General features: G+C 39.7%; 1 long non-coding RNA gene across 1 annotated transcript; it reads right to left on the bottom strand.

Moving 5' to 3' along the window:
* Positions 1-1,122: 1,122 nt before the first annotated feature.
* LOC123507146 lies at positions 1,123-3,964 on the bottom strand. Its single transcript, XR_006675599.1, has 4 exons — positions 3,320-3,964; positions 2,246-2,540; positions 1,693-1,749; positions 1,123-1,398 (listed from the first exon to the last, which is right to left on the bottom strand). It is a non-coding gene; the product is annotated as an uncharacterized LOC123507146 (long non-coding RNA).
* Positions 3,965-7,290: the final 3,326 nt, after the last annotated feature.

The following is a 7,290-nucleotide window of genomic DNA, read 5'->3' as shown; positions in this document are numbered from 1 at the left end:
TGCCAGAAACATTGGCATATTATAAAATCTGAGGCAAGACGGAACACCCGCAAGCAGAGAGAAGCTCTCACTGCCACAGGTAAGAGTTATTAATTTGGGAGCTAATTTTTGTTATATTTGTGTGTGAGTTGCAGCAAGATTTTAATATTTTTGAGCTTGATAGAAATTTAAGTTTTATCCTAACAAAAAATATGATTTATCTTATTATTCCTTTTAAGCATTGAGTAGGTATGGCAATTTCACTTAAAGAAAAGTATTTATTTATGGTTATTTATATTTTGCAAGGAAGCTTACTAGTAATTTGAGTAAATACTAAGTTTCAGCAGGTCTACTGTTAAGGTCACTTGAGATTTAGATCATGGAACCTAACCACTTTAAGGAATAAATTTCAGTAAACTGTTCCTGTTTTAAGTTTGGAAGCAACAACATTGAAAGTTTTGTACTAGTGATTAATATATTAAAGTGCCAGCCATTTCCTGCATTTTTTTTTTTTTTTTTTTGTGAAGTGGATGCATTTATTGCACATACTAATATGATGCAGTGTCTACCTCTGACAAATAATATTACTCCAACCACACATCTGAGTTACGTATGTTATGTGAAAACACGTTCTTTATAAATTATTTATTTGTATTTGCAATTCATTAGCAATAAGATTATATTATTCTTTCCAGATGGTGGACCTCCTGCCAACCCTCCTCTCTCCCTAAGAATGTCTCTATTCATGGGTGTACCAATAAGGCAAGCATCATTGAATGCACCTTCCTTAACAAAGGATATGCCACTTGTAGATATAGCAATATTAGGCCATAATGTTGTCTCAAATGTCTGCAATCCAAAATACTCGTTCCCATTTAGTTTACAACTTAAGAGTTAAACACAATGGTAAATTTGTTATTTAGTGTTGAATTTTTTTTTTTTAATTCTTTAACCAAACAGCTAAAACAGTAATAAGAAAAGAAAAAAAACTAATAAAGTTAACTTAATTCTTATCCCTTCTTCCCTCTTATAAATATGGTGTTGTAGTGGGTGAATGTGTTAATGATAACAAGTCTTCGGGATTTACAGTTTCTTAGACATGGGCTTCCTTCAAACAGAATAGGATTTAAGTCAAACACATTGTACCCTTAGCTAGATTTACTGGTTTCTGTTACTTTTGTCCTTAGCAATAAAACCAAAAACATTATCAGCTTAGTTTCTGAAGTTAGAACTAATGATGCCAGCAGTGTGCAGGCAGCAGATGATGCTGGGGAAGTGGCAGAGGCAGCCCAACAGAGAGAAGTGGTGACCGAGGCAGTGGGTGTTGAGGAGGAGGCACCTGCCACACCACTTCCAGCACCAAAAGGGCCAGACTTGCCTGGTACATCACTGGTGTTTGTGGATGAGGAGATCATCCACCTGCAGAAGAAAAGGAAGCTTGAGCTTGCACTCCTTGAAGAATCTATAATGGCTCAGGAAAGGAAGCAAGAAGCAGAACAGGCTAAGTACATGTACTACACACAAAAACTAGAGTACCAGAAACAAACAAATAAGAAATAGTAATAAAGATATAAATAATGTACTATTTGTTTTTGTTTGTAACCACTCAACCAAATATTAGTGTTAACACAAAATTAACTGCAGTTTCTATATGCTCAACCTACAATCTACTTACTTCAGGTAAGGAGAGAAAAAAAAAAAAAAACTACTTACATGAGAATAACACCAATCTCAGCAGTCATGACACTGGTGTCTCATCACTCATCAATGCTGTAAAAGAAAGACATTATATTATTATACTGTATTGATGTTATATCATATATATATATATATATATATATATATATATATATATATATATATATATATATATATATATATATATATATATATATAACTACAGTACAATTGATAATGTAGTCAATGCCACACTCATAAAAATCTGTGAAAAAAATATTAAGAAAGAATCATTTAAGTTAGTTGTGAAAGTGTGTTAATTATTTTTTTAGATGTTGCTGAGATACACATTCATCATAACCCATTTAAATATTGTAAGACTGAACAGTGATACTGTGGTATCTGTGAAGAACTCTATCTTTTCAATAGTGAGTGACTGGCAGAGAGTGAGGCAAGGAAGATGAAATCACCAACATAACAGTGCACACACAACAAAACAAGACATATAAATATAAATAACAAAGTGACAGAGGGAAAAAAAAATAATAAGAATGCTACTATAATCAGCATTATGGGTTGTGTTACTTACTTGAAGTGAAGCACAACAAATTCATCCCTGTAAAGGATTACTTCATGGCGACTTTGAACTTTCTGTGCTAGGAGTCGCTCCTCGTTGCCTCCATCCTCGGCTGCAACAAGATGTTCTGCTTCCTCAGGAAGAATGATGTTTCTTGCTTTGCAGATGTTGTGCAGCAGTGCACAAACCTCTACAATTTGGCAAACCTTGGATGGAGGACCAACTCGGATCTCACTGTGTAGCATGTGAAAATGTCGCTTCAGCTGCCCGATGCCTCTCAACAAAGCTGTGGGTTTTCTTGTGGGCCCTGAAATTAATATAGATTTCAATCTTACAATGCAGTACTTGAAATTGGTATGATGCATTAATTTAATTTTTGCAAACATTTAGGTTATGTCATGTATAAGGAAGGTTAAGTTAAGATTCATTGTATGATAATGATTTGTGACATGATAGCTTAAACATTATGAAACATAAAAAAAAATCTCTAGTATAACATTCGTTAGGTTAATATATTCACATGAAAACTTAGAATAAAAAAAGAAGAAACTCTTAAATATTTGGAAATTTTCATGAAATTTACTTGTTGTATTGGTGATTCAACCAACACACTTTACATAATTATAGCCCTCTGCAGGGTCTACATTTTACTTTATGGATCATTTCTAGCCCCATTTTACTTTATCAGATATTAATGATACGTATACTTTTTGGGGGATCCAGAGGGGGCAAAGCTCCCCAGGTAGGAGGTTACAATGTTAAATTACTTTACCTTATCAGTTGTTCTGGTCAAGTTTCAAAATGTTAAGTTACTCCTTAATGGGGGATGATGTCAACCCAATGAGGAGGTTACAAAATGTTAGGTTAGGTTACTTCATCTTATGGAGAAATCCAGTAAGGTTGGGGAAGGGTCAAGATTGTGTGAAACTGCAATAATATTTCAAAAATACCTAATTCATTAATTTAGCACTTTATATTAGTTTATATGAAAAAGTGTAACTATGGGAGGTAAATAATTAGTTTTGTGTGATGTGGGATAATTAATTAGATAACTTTTTATCTAAAGTTTACTACTCAGTAGCTTACCTGTTATAAGAAGACTGTGCTCCAGGCTGTGGTCTGAGGTATGGAGTCAGTAGCCACTTCTTGCTGGGATAGTCACTATCTCCCTGTAAGTGACACCCAGCTGGGACGATGCTGTTGTCAAATATCGTGCAGAGTCCACTTTGAACAAGTATTCTTACATCGTGAACCGATCCCGGCCACTTTGCAACCACATCAATAATGTGGTATCAAGCATCAAACACAAACTGCACGTTGATGCTGTAGTATCTCTTCCTGTTGACAAACTCTACCTTATACTCTCTAGGAGCCACAATCATTACGTGCGTACCATCAATGCTACCGATCACTTCAGGGAAGCCAGCAATCTGCAGAAACTCCTCCTTCCTCCACTGAGTTTCCAGTTGGGTGACTATAAATCTTATGAATTAAGAGAGGATGGCATTGTATCACTGTATCACTGACGATCCTGCTGATGGTCTGTTGTGAGAGCCCCAAGTCATCAGTGCTGCACTGCCGCATCTTTCCTATAGCAAGGTACCGCAGTGAAGATAACTTGCATCTCGGGGAGAGAGGCCTTGTTCCTTGCAGTTGGTCTCTTCAGCCTTTCTCGCACCAAATTTGTCACGAAAATGATACCAGCAGGATCCTGCCAATACCTCTTCACCAGCTCACGGTCATTCAGGACGTCCTTCCTCTCACGAAACGACCGTCTCTGTCGCAGGTGGTGGCGGTGCGGTCCCTCTCGGGCGGCCATGTTTACTTTTAGGATGAAATCTTAGGAGCGCGTCTTACTGCTAAAACACCTCTGGAGGTGTTTTAGCAGTAAGACGCATCTTTAGGGCTTAGGATGCCGTCTTAAGGATTTAAGACTCGAATTCCGCCATTTTTGTGATTTAGGACGAGTTCTTACCGTTAGGACGTCATCTTAGTGTTTATAAGTACGGGCCCAGGTACCTTTGTGTAAGGTACGTGTGACCTATGCGCACTCGCCCCAATAAAGTCTGTGCACAACGGTCCCGGACATGGGAGTATGTCCACGGAGAGATAGTGGAAGTAGTGATCTCTCCCATTTTCGATGTTGCGACCCCCGTTAACCATCTCCTCTGCCAAATTGCAGCAACCGCCACACGAATAGTGTAAAATACATCTCGAAATGGAACAGGGGCAGGAGATGAAGCGCGACTTGCTGCCTCTTTAGCGAGGCGATCTGCGTGTTCATTCCCTGAAACACCTACATGACCAGGGACCCAACAGAACCCAACACGATATCCTCGTTGTGTAAGAAGGTATAGCCACTCCAGAGCTGATAAAACCAAAGGGTTAAAGGATATAGTGCAAGAGAGAGAAGTAAGAGCACTGCGACAGTCACTAAAAATTGTAAAAGACGAAACCGGTAGAGTAAAAATTATTTGTAAAGCTAGGAATATGGCAGACAGCTCCGCAGTAAAAACGGACGCCACTGAAGGAAGGCTGCCAGACCGATAAAAAGAGGGGAAAACCACATTAAATCCAACGCCTGAGTCGGATTTGGAGCCATCAGTAAAAACAGGGATATCATCAGAATGCATAAAAAGTGTTCTAAAACCGTGTGTGGGACAGAGCTGGCAAAAAATCCTTCTTGCCATCCATGGCAGGGCATAATGAGATAACAGGAAGCTGCCAATTACCAACTCGCGGGAGACGGAAAGAGTACACAGGAGTGGGGTCGATAGAAAACTCTGCCATGAGATTTGCAACACGTAGGCCAAAGGTTTAGGGAGACTCGGTCGAGTGACATACGCCTGCGAACGCGAGTCCCGCAACATTGACACACAGGGGACAAAATCAGGCAGACGGTGGGTGCGAAACCAACACCGGAGCATCGAAGACTGGCGCCGGAGGTCGAGCGGCCAGAAACCAGCATCCACTAGTGTTACGGCCCGCCCGTAACATGCATTACTACCATCACCTCCTCCGCTTGTTACCTCGTTCGCCACCTCTCCGCCTCCCCTTCCACGCCACCGTCTCGTGAACCTTCCACGTCACCGTTTCATGAAGCCCGGCTACTGTCCCGAAGTTGGATTCACGCGGCCCCTTTCGACTCAACCGAAAGTGTTGAGCCAGCTCTTGGTTTTCTGGATTGGGAGTTGAGATCCAAGCCTCAACCAGTGAACACAACGTTTCTTGGGTCTACCGTGGGATCAACCATCACCTAGCATTTCACCACTGCGACACCACATAAGTATCACTTCCCCTCGTCCGTGTTTTCCACATTGCCTCTATATAGAATTAGGATTATCGTTAGGTATTAAGTTGGGTTCTTTATTGTTGTATTTATTACTGTGTTATATGTATATGTGTATGTCCTTTTCCTGTGTTTCATGTTATATATCTGTGTTTCATGTTTCTTGTTATATATGTATCAAGTTCATTATGGGTTATTAAAATAGCTTTTTAAAGTGACCCCCTTTTGCATTTCCTCACCAGTTGAACCTGCAGTGTTTTTTTTATTGTTATTGTTCACCGGCTCTCCGATGCCAATCTTACCAGTTTAACCGGTGAACGTAACAATTGGCGACCGTGACAGGACCATTATAACCCATGTTCAGTGTTCCATTTTTCCAGTGACTTTTTTTTTTCTGTGATTGCTTGTGTTTCTGTGGTGTTGTGACTCTGATGTGTTTTTTTTCTGTGACTTACTCTGCGTGTGGTTTAGATTTACCTTTGTGCGTTCAAGTGGCTCCTTTTGGGTTAAACGTGCTTCATGACTTTCATTGGTATCGCATAGCAGTGGTAGAGCAGGAAACCAGGTAGAAAGGCGTGTTCACCGATAGCACTTATCTCTAGTTTTTGCACATAGGCAGGTGTGTAATAAGTGTTATCCAAGTGTTGGGATCATCATATGTTCATGCGAACCCTCAATGCCCTCACTTCGCGGATCATTTTTCTCGCTAGTTAGAATCGGCCAGACTAATCCGCCTCCTTATCAATAACAAGTCTCAGTACAATTCGCTCCTCACTCTCAAGTCTCGTAACTAGAGTAATCCGGATCCCTCTTAATGCCGTAACTCTCTAGTTTACCCCTCATTAGTGATTGTACTCATAAGTGTTTACTTAAGTATAATCTAGGTAATTTCCAAGGTTGCCTTTATTATCACTCTGCCAAGTTCCTCACTTAAGTAATTCGCTTATCATTTTTTTTTGTTGTGGTTTAACATCTATTTAATATGGCTTCCGCTCAGTTTAACGTTGAAGATTTTGTGCCGACCCTTCTCTGGAACAACTTAAATATGCTAATATAAAGAAGGACCAATGGAAAGCCATCGCTAAACATTTTGATGTTCCCATCACGTCTCAGATGACTAAAGAGGTCATTAAGAATGTAGTTGTTGAACATCTAGTGCAAGAAGGTCAGTTGCTAGGAAATGCCATAGAAGAGTTAACTCCCATGTCAGCCTCTACGAGGACTATAATACACAGTCCCCAGGAAGAACAGGATAAGAGTAGGATAAGTCAATGGGAAATTGAGAAGCTTAAACTAGAATACCGGATGCATGAAAAACAAATGCAACTACAGGCAGAAAAAGAAGCGAAAGAAATGCAATTACAGGAAAAACAAATGCAACTACAGGCAGAAAGAGAAGCGAGAGAATTACAGGAAAAGAAAGAAGAGAGAGAATTTCAGTTACAACTTAGAAGGCAGGAGAAAGAGTTAGAAATTCAGGAGTTAGCTCTACGAAATGACGCTAAGTTTAGAGGGGAAGAAATAGATATAAAGAAACAGTTAGCAAGCTTTAATCCTGCTACAGCTGCTCCGCTAGTTCCCCCCTTTTGATGAATCTGATGTTGACGGGTCATTTCGCGCTTTTGAGAGCATTGCTAATAGGAATAAATGGCCCAAGGATCAGTGGGTGTCTCTCCTTGTCCCTAAGCTAGTAGGAAAAGCTTATAGGGTATACAACGGCCTTAGTGATGAGGTAGAATATGAAGAGATCAAAGGTAACATTCTAGAC

Source organism: Portunus trituberculatus, chromosome 2 (assembly GCF_017591435.1).
Source record: "Portunus trituberculatus isolate SZX2019 chromosome 2, ASM1759143v1, whole genome shotgun sequence".
Lineage (NCBI taxonomy): Eukaryota > Metazoa > Arthropoda > Malacostraca > Decapoda > Portunidae > Portunus > Portunus trituberculatus.
This window is presented reverse-complemented; position numbering and strand designations above follow the sequence as displayed.